Here is a 14,015-nt window from a genome sequence, read left to right on the forward strand (position 1 = left end):
GTAGATTGTCAACTGCACAATATATACGTGCATCAAACCATCACTTAGTACATCTCAAACGTACACAATGTTATACGTCAGTTATATCTCAATAAGGCTGGAAAAATATAATGTAGATTATCTTAAAATATAAACTGTGATCCAAACATGGCGTTTGAAAATAAGTTTCTAACAGATCATAGACATAAAATGTGTAAGCTCTGAAAAACATTTCCTATAAATTTGTTTTCAGAGGTATTCTTTTGTACACAGGGATGTCAGAATATTAGTTTTTTTTGTGTCCTTCTTACTTTTCGTGATTTTTATTTTTATTTCTTTTAATGTTTATTTATTTTTGAGAGAGACAGAGCATGAGCAGGGGAGGGGCAGAGAGAGGGGGAGACCCAGAATCTGAAGCAGGCTCCAGGCTCCAGGCTCCGAGCTGTCAGCGCAGAGCCCGACGTGGGGCTTGAACTCACAGATCGCGAGATCATGACCTGAGCCAAAGTTGGACACTCAACCGACGGAGCCACCCAGGCACCCCCTTACTTTTCATGATTTTTAAATACAGTATTCTGCCTTAAGTACTTCTAAAATAGTACCATTTTATATCATTTATAGCCATTATAAATATTAAAGTCTACAAAAATGTTTAAATAACACTTTATAGTTTCAATCTATGTTTATATAATAAAAAGTGGAAACAATTTAGAAATAAAGTTGACTAGTTTTCATGTATGAAATAACATTTCAACCACTCGTAGAGTAAGTCTCAAAAATGAACTAACTCCAAGGAGTGCCTGGCTGGTTCAGTCGGTAGGGCATGTGACTCTTGATCTTAGGGTTGTGAGTTCAAGCCCCATGTTGGGCCTAGAGCTTACTTTAAAAAAATGAACTAAATCCAAAGGGATGAGTAAATGGGGATTTATTGTACTTCCTCTCTGTATAGTTTTGTGCATATTTGAACATTTGAGGGGAATTTTTTTAAGTTTATTTATTTTGAGACTGAGAGAGTGTGAGCAGGGGAGGGACAGAGAGAGACCTAGAGAGAGAAAATCCCAGGCAGGCCCCGTGCTGTCAGCACAGAGCCCGACACAGGGCTCAATCCCACAAACCGTGAGATCATGACCTGAGCTGAAATCAAGAGCCGGACGCTTAACCGACTGAGCCACCTGGGTGCCCCTTGGGGGAAATTTTTTAAAAGCTGAGGGGCAGAATATAGGTCCATGTCCTAATCCGCAGATCCTATGAATATGTTTACAGGGCAAAGGGAATTAAGGTTGCTGATCACCTGATCCTGAGATGGGGAGACTGTTCTGGATTATCCGGGCGGGTCCAATGTGAACACAAAGGTCCTATTAAGTACAAGGAGGCAGGAGAGGGAGAGCCAGGGAAGAAGACTTACTGCCGGAAGCATGATGGTCCAGGGTAAGAACGATTCGACTACACATTGCTGGCTTTGCAGATGCAGGAAGGGGCCATGAGCCAAGGAACGCAAGGTGGCCCCTAGAAGCTGGAAGAGGCAAGGAAATGGATTCTGGGCTAGCACCTCCAAAGGAATGCAGCCCTACTGACCAACACCTTGATTTTAGCCCAGAGAAATCCATTTCAGACTTCTGACCTACAGAACCGTAAGATAGTAACTGTGCTCTGTAACCCGCTAAGTTTGTTGTAAACGTGTTACATCAGCAATGGGAACGGGATACAGGAAGAGCCATGCTTCCTCCCTCCCACCTCGGGAGGGGCACTGTAGGCAGAATCATGGCTCTCTGAAGATGTCCACGTTCCAACCCCCAGAAACCATGAGTATGTTCTGTTACACAGGAAGGGGAAATTAAGGTTGATCAATCAACTGACCTTGACAGGGGGAGATTATCCTGGATTCTCTGGATGGGCCCAACATCATCATAAGAGTCCTGAAAGTGGAAGAGAGAGGCAGAAGAGAGGTCATGCTGCTGGCTTTGAAAAGACAGGAAGGCCCTGTGAGCCAAGGAGGGTGGAGATGGCTTCTCCCCTACAGCCATCAGAAGGCACACAGCCCAGCCGCCATCTTGATTGTAGCCCAGTGAGACCCATCTTAGACTTCCCACCTTCGGCAAGACATGAACTCTGTGTTGTTTCAAGCAACCTGGTCTGCAGTCGTCTGTTATGGTAGCATCAGAGCACTGACGACAAAAGAAGTTCTTATGGAATCTCTCCCTGTGCTTAGCACTGTGACGATCAGCTAGAGAGAAGCCAAGCGGTTTGGTCCCTGCCTTTGAGCGGCTTCCCATCTGCTTGAGGAAACAAGGCCTTCGCGGGGGAATATCTAGAGGTAAGAAAAGATGATGCCGAAGTGAGGAATACGGAGACTACGGGCTCCTGAAATTCCAGGCACATAAACAGACACAAATCACCGGGCCCGGCTGGCTCCTGACGTAGAGTTCTGTGGGCGCAGGAGGTTGGCGCTGGGGAAGGCTGACACAGTCGGGTTATCTGTCTCGTGTTTCACATGAGATCCCTGGGTACCCGAAGGGAGTGGGAGGTGACGGGTGGCTCTCCTCTCCAAGCTGATGTGCCGCCATCTACGAAAGAATCACCGAGCACTGCGACCAAAATACTGTCTTAGCCCCCCCCCCCCCCCCCCCACCGCGCTCTCCTGACCTCCTTAAGGAGCCCCCTCGGCTTTCTCTGGGCCAAAACATGCCCGCTGAGGGTGTTGCCACACCGCCTGCAGGATTCATTCCTAGCATCTCTGGCTCCTTCCTTGCAGCCCGCCTCTCCTTGCTCTCAAGCTGATACCCCATTTATCTTCTCCAAGCCCCCGCCACTTGTCTCCGCGTGTGGGAACCTAGCCCGGAGAACTGGGGCTCCTAATCTGCGAGACATGAAGGACAGTAGCAACATCCCGTAGGGGAGCCGGCTGTGGGATTAAACAAGACGCCGTAAGGCAAGTGCTCAGTACGGTGCCCGGCGAGTCCCCGACCGAAGCCCAGTATGATTGTCCTCATTCGCTGGGGCCGGGCACTACGTGATCACAAGCGGAGCGATCGGACGGCCGGTTTGCACGGGGCACGCCGGGCGGATACTTGCTCTCCCAGGTTAGATACGAATAGCACCCCTTTGCACTCACAAAAATGTCCCCCAGTGGCACCTTAATCGCAGGGAACGAAAGAAGAGGCCAGTTGGTGGAATTCAGGGATCAGATCGGCATCGACAGAAAAGCTGAGTTACCGTAAAACATCTGGCTGGGGCTTCTTCAGTCTTCCCCATCTAAGGGACCGGGTGGGTGCCACGGCCCGAGAGGAGATGGGGTCCCTGGAACAGGCCGCGGGTGCGGACGGAAGACTTCCGCGAGACGTTCTATTTCCCTTCTCCTTGAACAATTCCTTCTCCATCCTCCCTTATCCAGGGAGAAAGCAGGGATTAGAAAGAGCCAAGTCTCCTGCCATTTGATTATTTCGAGCAGGCATTTTTGTCTGTCTCCCTAGAAAGAACAAAGTCAAATCCTTTTGATACCGAATTGCTTCGATGCTTTAAAGCTCCAGAGCTGTGATTATGGTCTGAAAATAGCTCTTGACATAAAACAAAGATTAAAGATTCAGGTGAGTTTAAAGATGGGTTCTCCTTAGTTCTAAGGAGGCTAAAACCAGGGTTAGACCAAACAACAATTTATTACAAGGATAAGATAAGGGGCTGCATCTGAGCATGTGTTCCTTATAATAGCTTTTCCTTTCGAATGACCTCTTTCCATCTTTACATTCATGATTCTGTATGCATGTATGGATTCTAGAATATTGCAGAAAACAAGGGTAAAAACTAAAAATGCGGCCTAGGTGGCCTATACATGCTCAATAAAGAATCTTTTGCTCAACAAAGGATCTGAAAGAATATTTGCAGGGAGTGCAAAGGGGGGGGGGTTGGTGGGAGGTGGGTAGATTTTACATTTTACTGTGTAGTCACTGGGCTTCTCCATCATTTCACTTTTTTTTTTAGAGAGGGAGAGAGAGAGAGAGTACAACCAGAAGAGGGGCAGAAGGAGACAGTGAGAATCTTAAGGATTCTGCCTCTCCCTCTCCTTCTCCCTCTGCCTCTCCCCCTCCCCTGCTAGCTCTCTCTTTCTCTCTCTCTGTCTCTCTCTCTCTCTCTCTCAAAATAAACTTGAAAAATAAACCTGGGACTATAGTTCCCAGAGCAGAGTGGCAGCGGCCGGTACCCTCCCACGGAAGAAGCACGTCCCGTACAGGGTCACGCGGCAGGGAACGGCAGGCAGGCTAAAAGGCAGGCCTCCACGCTCACGCAGAGCCCAGTGAGGGGCTCGATCCCACAGCCCTGCGATCCTGACCTGAGCCGAAATCAAGAGTCAGACGCCCAACCGACTAAGCCACCCAGGCACCCCACGGACCCATTTAGTTTTTAAACCCTGAAGATCTCCCCCTCCTACGCGAAACCTTTGGGACAACTGCCGACCACACAAAACTCACTGGCTGTCAAATTAATCTGGCACCTGCTTGCATACTGCCTTGAACTGTTACTGAAATATTTGGGGGACTGTATTTTCTGTCTCTCTCCAAGACTGAATGGTCCCCGGTGGAAATGCGTTCCTTATGCAGCTAAGGTGTCGCTAAGCTCAAGTAACACAGCATCTTAAAACAACACACCGCCAGAGAAGAAAAACCCATACTGCCAAGAGTCTAGCTGTCAAGGCCTGAGACAGAGGAATCCTGGGCCGAGAAGCCCTAGAATCCTGGGCTGAGAAGTTTGTAAAGGAAAGGATGGCGATGACCCGGACAGACGCTCCCCTAGACCAAGGCCGGCCCATAACGCAGGCAGAGAGTGTGGTGTCGTCACAGGCAATCAGCACCGGGGCCTCCCAGAGGACGGAGACCCAGCCTCCTTCCCTGGAGATTAGGGACAGTCAGTCCAAAGAGGCTTTGACCCTTTCAATCCGGGGAGGCTGACTGCTGTAAGCACAGGAAGCGGCCACAAGACTCCTTAGAGACTAGTCGTGTTGAAATATAGACCCTAATCCCGAAGTCCGACCCCCTAGACTGCTTCATTCCCGCCTTACGTGCAGCCTGGCAGGCTCCAGTCTGCTGAGCCTGCTGACACTTTCCTTAGGAGCCATGCTTTCATCTGCCAAATCATTTGAAACTGCTTCCCTTCCTGCCTAAGAACAAGATGTGGGTTTGATTTCAGTCAGGACCTGCGCCCCTACCAGCTCTGTGTATGCCTGCACGTGGGGCTTAGGCGCTGGCCACATGACGACTCATCGTGTCTCCAGGAGGCCTGACCACCTGTCACGGCACTGGGGTCCCCGTGGACCGGGCAGGCTGCGGGGTTGCCCTACGCCGGACGCCCAACTCCAGGGGCTTCCCAAGGAAACATTTAAGGGGGAGCTAGAAGGTACCAAGGGCAGGAGAGTGGTAAGGGTACTATAGCACCCCTTTCTCAAATCATACCTGGCCACTAGCTCAATCCCATGCCAGTGTGCCCATGACAAAGTGACAGAAAGGTCCCTCAAGGAGCTCATTTAAGCTCACATTCTACTCCCGTGTGTAATCAACCAGCTCGGCTTTTGGAATGGCCAGAAATAGTTCCCCTAATTTTAGGACAAGCCAATCAACATTTACCGCCAGGCATTTCCACTTACACTTGAGTCCATTTCCGCATAATAATCTTTAACCATCTAGCTGGTTAAAGAAGAGAGAAAGGGAAATGTGTTCAACCCTCCGTAGTAAAACAGTAAAAAAAAAAAAAAAAAATTAAGAAAAGCAGCAGACTCAGCAACTGTAATGCTGCTCACCATGAAGAGCTTCTCTGACTTTATTATCCATTACTAATGTAGCCTTTTATTGTATTTTTGGTAGCTTTTTATTTTTCCTGCATTTTTTCATTAATAAATCTGCATACAGTATCCTGCAATAGCAACACTCTACTCATTCTAGAACGTAGCCATAAAACTTGAATCATGAAGCTCATTAGTAAATACCACTTTTAGCCATTTAATGCCAGAATGTTAAAACACAACACTCTCTTGGCTATTTTGCATCATGATTCAAAACAAAATACAGCTGAGCCTTGAACAACATGGGGGCTGGGGTGCCGGGGTATCAACACCCCCAACGGTTGCTCAAACTCCACGTATAACTTTTGACTCCCCTCAAATGTAACCACCAACAGCCTGCTGTTGAGCAGAAGCCTTACTGATCACATAAACAAGTAAGACACGTTTTGCATGTCAGATGTATTATCCACTGCATTCTTACACTATAGTCAGCTAGAGAAAATAAAATATTACGAAGAAAATCATAAGGAAAAAACAGTGCATTTACAGTCCTGTACTATATTTATCAAAAAAGTCCTGAGGCACCTGGGTGGCTCAGTTGGTTAAGCGTCTGACTTTGGCTCAGGTCATGACTTCATGGTTCGTGAGTTCAAGCCCCCCATCAGGCTCTGCACTGGCACTGTGGAGCCTGCTTGGGGTTCTCTCTGTCCTTCTCTTTCGGCCGCTCCCCCCTCAAAAATAAATTAATAAACTTTATTAAAAACTTCCACTTATAAGTGGACCTGCGCAGTTCAGATCTAGGTTGTTCAATGGCCAACTGTATACAATTATAAAAAAAAGTGAGTTTCGTTTAACTATAAGCCGCGAAGACTCTTTTGTTTCATACTTTCGGCACGATTGGTATTTTTCTAAGAAACTGGAATTGCGGAAAAATTTCTACGTTCTTCCTGGAAATGAATCCCATTGATCGATAATTCATGAAAGCTGCGATCTGAGTACCAAAATGTCACAATTTGGATTGACTGCAAGGAAATATACTATGAACTAGTTAAAAAAAAAAAAAGGTAAAATCAAATTTCCAATTACAACATTTCTAAACATTTCCCTTTTCCGGTAAAAAGAATATGCTGCCTTTCAGGTGCTGTGAACAACAATAAATGAGCTCGTGAGTATCAAGGGTCTCCCCGAGGGACTAGACTGGAGAAATAGCAGTTGGATGGTTGGGGGACCCTAGTGCCCCATCTTTTAGCCTTCTGGGAATCACCTTTCTTGAACTTCTAAATAAAATAACTCGAGATGTCATGGTAGGTAACCACTAGGATGCAGAGTGCTTCTGTGCACTTCAGATGATTCCCGGGAAGTATCCCTCTCTCCTATTTGTTCCTTGTGACATTCGGCTCCGAACTTCTGCCTCCAGTTTCTTTGGACTACTGCTGACTTCGGTCCATCTAGTTACCATTAAGTGAAATCGCTCCAGTTTTCACACACTTCTGTTTGAGGGGTGCCTGACTGGCTCAGTCAGAAGAGCATGTGACTCTTGGGGCACCTGGGTGGCTCAGTCAGTTAAGCGTCCGACCTCGGCTCAGGTCATGATCTCAACGGGTCGTGGGTTTGAGCCCCGCGTCGGGCTCCGTGCGGACAGCACAGAGCCTGCAGCCTGCTTGGGGTTCTGTGTGTCCCTCTCTCTCTGCCCCTCCCCTGCTCGCACTATCTCTGTCTCTCTCAAAAACACAATGAACATTAAAAAAAATTTTTTTTAAGAAGAGCACTTGACTCTCAACCTCGGGGTCTTGAGTTTGAGCCCCACGTTGGATGGTAGAGATTATTTAAGTAAGTGAGTAAGTAAATAAATAAATAAATGTACATATGTACGTATGTAAAAACAAACTTCTGTCTGAATACAGAAACAGAGCCCCTTCCTCCTCTCCCCAAGGTGCACAAATCTAAACCCCAGGTTGTGATGGTTAACACATCGTGCTTGAAACAAGAATTTTATAAGAATGTTACAATGCAGGGGCGCCTGGGTGGCTCAGTCGGTTAAGCGTCTGACTCTTGGCTTCAGGTCAGGTCACGGTCTCAACGTTCGTGGGTTCTAGCAATGCGCTGGGCTCCTCGCTGACAGTGCGGTGTCTGTTTGGGATTCTCTCTCTCTCTCTCTCTCTCTCTCTCTGCCCTTCCCCTGTTCTCACTCCCTCAAAATAAACAAAATAAATAAACATAAAAAATAAAATAAAAAAGAATATTATAATGCAGAAAAGGAACATTTAGCTCAGTATCAGACATTGTTGTTTCCCAAATCCATAGGACATACCCCAATATGGAGGTTCTCTTGCAGCTCAACTGCCTCTTTTCCCATCACCTCCCCCCAACCCTCCTCCCCGCCCCCCCCACCCGCCCCCGCCCAGTTCCCAGGTTTTGTCCCAGGGCATGCCAGAGGAAGTGGAAAATCCCCAGACCTCCGTGAGGGTTCAGACTGCCACCCCTCCATCCTCCACCACCAAGTAAACGTTTGCATTATTAGAATAAGTTAGTATTCCACTCTGAATTATTTACACTTAGATTGCTTCCAATATCTAAGGACAAAGAGTAAGCACTCAGCTTACTTCTGCATGTCAATAGTGCTTGCCCTTAATTCCTTCCAGAACAAAGAGAAAGACCACCTACTCCAAATCCAAAGGCGCATTCCCCATTTTGCTCTTCCAGCCCCAGGAGGCTATCCTGCAATTTTTGAAAAGCAGCCTTGTCTCTGCTTCCAGTCTTCATGAAATCAGAAAAACTGAGGTTCAGTGTTGGACCATCTCACTATGATGTGAATAACATTAGTAATTTCTTGTCAGGCTATTTTTCTAAAGATTTTGTTTTTAAGCAATCTCTACACCCGACGCGAGGCTCGAACTCACAACCTTGAGATCAAGAGTCCCATGCTCCACTGACTGAGCCAGCCAGGCACCCCACAGTCAGACTATTTTAGTAAATGGGTTTTTAAAAATAATTTAAAATTAGTACATTAACTGTTTCTGCAAATAGGAAGCTGCCAACTTTCAATTAGAAAGCGGTTGTTTTCTAAAGTAAGCCAACAATTACCCTGCAGATTTGTTTAGGGATTGTTTTTTTAGACAGTACAAAGATAAGCTTCAGCCTAGCCCACATTCAAATGATCCCCAAAAATCCAATTAATGAGCTTTTGCCAAACTGTAAAGACAGGCTTCCTTTCTGACTAATGGCAGCTCAACAATCCTGAGTGATTGTATTTAGATATGGTCACGGAATTCTCTAGCAGACAAAGATCTTGGTCTTCAGCTTATCCTGTTGTTTTGTAGGAGAAAAAAAATTAAGTCCTGAGAGTAAATTGCTCCGGTTTACACAGCCTATTAACTGGCCGCTGTACCAGGGTGTCTAGACATTTACTCTTTTTTTTTTTTTCAACGTTTATTTATTTATTTTTGGGACAGAGAGAGACAGAGCATGAACGGGGGAAGGGCAGAGAGAGAGGGAGACACAGGATCGGAAACAGGCTCCAGGCTCCGAGCCATCAGCCCAGAGCCCGACGCGGGGCTCGAACTCACGGACCGCGAGATCGTGACCTGGCTGAAGTCGGACGCTTAACCGACTGCGCCACCCAGGCGCCCCTAGACATTTACTCTTAAATGGCAAGACTGTTAGCATGATATTGATATTAGCTAAATGTATCTGTTTGGATTAGTGTCACCTGACTATACAACTTTAATTCTCACATTAAAAGAAAAGCCCACAGGTAAACAATTGAGGGCTGTTATGATGATTCTACTTGGTCCTTAGGAACCTAAGCACCTTCTGGGAATCTGTTTCTCTCTCTCTAAGACAAAAAAAAAAAAAAAGGAAGAGTGGATCCCCTTTTCTGTCCTACTTTGATTCCATTCCTGCAGTCACCTTGGACCACAAAGACTAGAGAGAGAGCATGAGGAAAGGGGAAAGGGGGAGGGAGAGAGAGAGAGAGAGAGAGAGAGAGACAGAGAGAGACAGAGACAGAGAGAGAGAGAGAGAGAGAATCCCAAACAGGCACCGTGCTTTGCCAGGAGCCGACACAGGGCTTGATCCCAGGACCCTGGGATCAAGACGTCAGCCGAAATCAAGAGTCAGGTGCTTGACCGAGTGAACCACCCAGGGGCCCTGATCCCCTGCTCCTTAAAAGACTTCCCAGAACTCCCAAATGACACGTCCATTCTCATTGACCAGAACTCAGTTACAGAGTCATGCTTAGCTACAAAGAAGTTTGGTAATGATAGCCTTTATTGTGGCACACGATGTGCTGGAATGAAAATTTGGCTTCTTTGACGCAGCCAGCGATGGAGAACAGACACTGAAAGGCTGCTAGCTTTTGCTTGTCTTAAGGCCTGTGTTAAGACTCCTAAGGAAAACTTTATATGCACAGAGAATGACAGTCCCTTCTATTACCAGTGACTCTAAGATTCAGGGAAATGACATGCCTATATGGGGTCTGGGTTCTTGGTATATTATATCACATCTAGCAGAAATCTGAGCTCCAATCTAAGCCACATTTACCATGGGGAACCAGACAGGTCTGGGTATTTTTAGCTAAGCCATGGAACAGACGTGCCAGAAGTCTATTTGTGTGAAGGACGGAAGAGATTTCTGGCAGAGAATTCACCTTAAAAGAAGTCGCTTATTCGTTATTTTCATTTCGTTCACTTATTCAACAAGGTTTTCTTGAGAACACGTTATATTCCTAATGGGGGAGGTAGCCATTTTTAAAAAGGAAACCATCGGGGCTCCAGTGGCTCGGCCGAGGAGAGCACAGGACTCTTGATCTCAGGGTCACAAGTTCAAGCCCTACTGTGGGCGTACAGCTTACTTAAAAAAAAAAGTAAACAATGAATAAAATAACTAGATACCTTGTTACAAACAGCATCAGACTGCATGGAGAAAAAGAACTAGAAGTCTGCACCACAGAAGAAAAACCAGCACCTACTCAGAACACTGAAGACAGAGTGGGAAGCAAAGGTGTTGATTACAAGGATGTGGCTTCTGCACATTCAGGAAAAACCTGGAAACAACTTAGATGCCCATCAATTAAGGAACTGATACATATAATCTGATATATTCACATGGTGACTATTATATAGCAGTTAAGCTGAATCAATAGATTCCTATGCATCAACGTGGGAAGTTTTAAAAAAATGTTAAATTAGAAAAATGAAAAGTGACACGTGTGTTTTCTCACAAAACAAGTGTATATATTGTCCATGGATAAATGTGTGTGTGTGTGTGTGTGTGTGTGTGTGTGTGTTTGTAAAGACATACAAAAGGGACACGAACATATACATGAATGTGGTGCCTTCAGGGAGAGGACTTCACCGGAATCTTCCTATATTGATTTTTATATTAATAATATTGTTCAGGGGCACCTGGGTGGCTCAGTCGGCTAAGTGTCCAACTTCGGCTCAGGTCAGGGTCTCGCAGTTTGTGAGGTCGAGCCCCGCGTCGGGCTCTGTGCTGACAGCTGGGATACTGGAGCCTGCTGCGGATTCTGTGTCTCCCTCTCTCCCTGCCCCCCCCCTCTGCCCCTCCCCACCTCTCTCAAAAATTAATAAACATTAAAAAAGTAATATTGTTCAGATTTGCTTTAGGTCATTTTTACATCGTTAATTTGGGTGACGGGAACAAAGGTACTTGCTATGCTAGTCTCTGCATTGCTCTGCTCTTGTCTCTCTGTCTCTGTCTGTCTGTCTGTCTCTCTCACACACACACGCACACACCAGGGGAAGCTATATTAGGAGCGCTGGTCCTGCCATGATAATACTTCTAAATCCAGTTACTTTTGATATATCAGACGTTTTCTGAGTTTAAAAGGAGTGCATACAATGTATGACCAAGCAGAATTGACCCGGAGGGAGCATCAAACATAGTATATCTTCTTGCTTTAAAGTTGTAGAAAGAATTTCAATTTAGACAAACTATGAGCCAAATGCTTCTCACTTAAATAAGACAGTCAAGGACATTTTTTCCTCCCAATTAGTTAATGAAGAATTAGAGCATATGGTGGTATCCCATCAAGAGTGCACTAGGCTGCAGACCTTTGGTATTGCGGGACCAAATTCCTATAGAAATCATGGGGGTGCAGTCAAATGCTCCTCTGATAACAATAGCTATAATTTATCAATTGTCTATCGTTGTGGATTTAGGAGTGATAGCTGTTCACTCCTTTATTTATTTATTTATTTATTTCATTTTGAAGTAATCTCTACACCCAACTTGGGGCTTGAACTCACAACCCTGGATCGAGAGCCACGTGCTCTAATGACGAAGCCAGCCAGGTGCCCTGCTGTTCACCCTTTCAAATCCAGTGTGGGCTCCTACCTAGTAGAGAAGTAAACAGAGGTATCATATATGCAGAGATCAAAATATCAGCTTCATACTATGAACCTTGAATTCAATCAATTGGTTAGGTCTATGGCTACAGGTGAACTTCACGGCGGTGATTTCTGAATTGAATTTAGCCCCCAGTTCCAGGCAGTGTGAGCCATATTCTGAGGGCAAGTGGCCCTGAAAGAGAGAGAACACAAAAGGGCACTGACAGGCACCGGGCTAAACTTACTCCGATTCATCACTTGAAGTCACTAGCAAGGTCAGTTCTCTTTTGGGAGTTGAGACAGAGAAAGAGAGAGAGAGAGAGAGAGAGAGAGAGAGAGAGAGAGAGAGAATCTCAAGCAGGCCCCGTGCTGTCAGCACAGAGCCAACGTGGGGCTCGAACTCACAAACTGTGAGATCATGACCTGAGCCCAAATCAAGAGCCGAACTCCTAACCGACTGAGCCACCCAGGCGGCCCACTTCTATGTTTCTCACAACACTCACAAGGTCAGCATCATTACCCAGACTCCACGAAAGAGGAAAGTGAGACTCAGGGCATTTAAGTAACTGGCCTGTGCCCATACTTTTGGCTAGATGGCTGAGCTGGAATTCAAACCTAGTTCTGGATGACCCCAAAGCCCATACGGTTTCTGCCATCCACACTGCCTGGCCATGAAGTCACCTGATTTCTCTTGAAAATAATTATAGTAATACAGAAGAAGCCTGAGTCCTTTCAACTTTCTTGGATAATTGGCACTTGTCAATCGGCCAAGTAGTAGATGATTCCGAAGGAAATGTCTCCCCACAAAAATGTATTGTTTAATTTTAAGTTAATTCACCTTTGGAAGTCTGAGAGGTTAAGTCCCATCCTGCCTTGCGTGTGTACACACAGTACCTATTAGCAATTAAAATGAGTTACAAATGTGTCAAGAAGAGATCCTGCTGCTGAAATCCAGGTCAGGTTACTTGAAATGGATATATATCTTCCTCTCCTAAATGTTAATTAGACGTTCTATTTTATCTTCAAAGTTTCTAGCAGAAATTTTCTTGAAGTTGACACTTATAGGTCAAGAGAGTTTCAAGCCCTCACACGGCGTCCTCAGCCTCCATACTTACGAACTCTTTTTCTGAAGGGTTTATAGAACTTTACTCAAAATTTGGAAATGTAGAAGAAAGCGAAAGAAAGAAAAGAAAAACGATTATGAACACTGGTCTCCCTGCAGTATCTTCATAATGGTTCAGTAGACCCAGTAAATGATAACACGAAAAGTAAGCTCCTTCGGATTCGATCAGGTCCGAGAGTTTAGCGTTATACGCTGGTCATAAAGGAAATCTTTTCCAACTCAACACCAAGGTCTGTGCTCTTCTTTTCTGAAATTCAGTAAGTATTTATCAAGCATTTTATTGCATTTTATAGAGTTTGTCACCCAAAGCACAAATAAAGAGCCATCAAGTCTTAGCCAAATGGGTTTGAAATAAAATGGGATCGCTTCATGTGACTGACCAACAAGCCACTTTCTATGGGCATTACTGGAACACGATTCAGAACCGAAGTGTATTTGTGGCATTAAATTTTAACGCTGATTATCACTGAAAAAATACAATTTTAAACCTGAAGCATCGAAACACCAACCCCCCAAGCAGAGGCATTTGCGTGAGAGTTGGGAGATCTGACTTTTGCCCTAGGCTCTGCCTGGGTGACTTTGAAGAAGCCACTTCACCTCCGTGAGCCTTAGTTTCCCCATTTATAAAATGAAGACGTTGGACTGGAATTGGCTCTGCAATTTGCATCCGATTCCCCTGAGAGTCCTATAAAAATATGGTTCCCAGACTCTACCCTCAGAAAAGTCCATTCAGTGAGTCTGGGGTGGGTCCCAGAAATCTAGTCTACAGACAACTCAAGGAAGAACAACGATCGCG

The sequence above is a fragment of the Prionailurus bengalensis genome, chromosome X, assembly GCF_016509475.1.
Source record: "Prionailurus bengalensis isolate Pbe53 chromosome X, Fcat_Pben_1.1_paternal_pri, whole genome shotgun sequence".
NCBI lineage: Eukaryota > Metazoa > Chordata > Mammalia > Carnivora > Felidae > Prionailurus > Prionailurus bengalensis.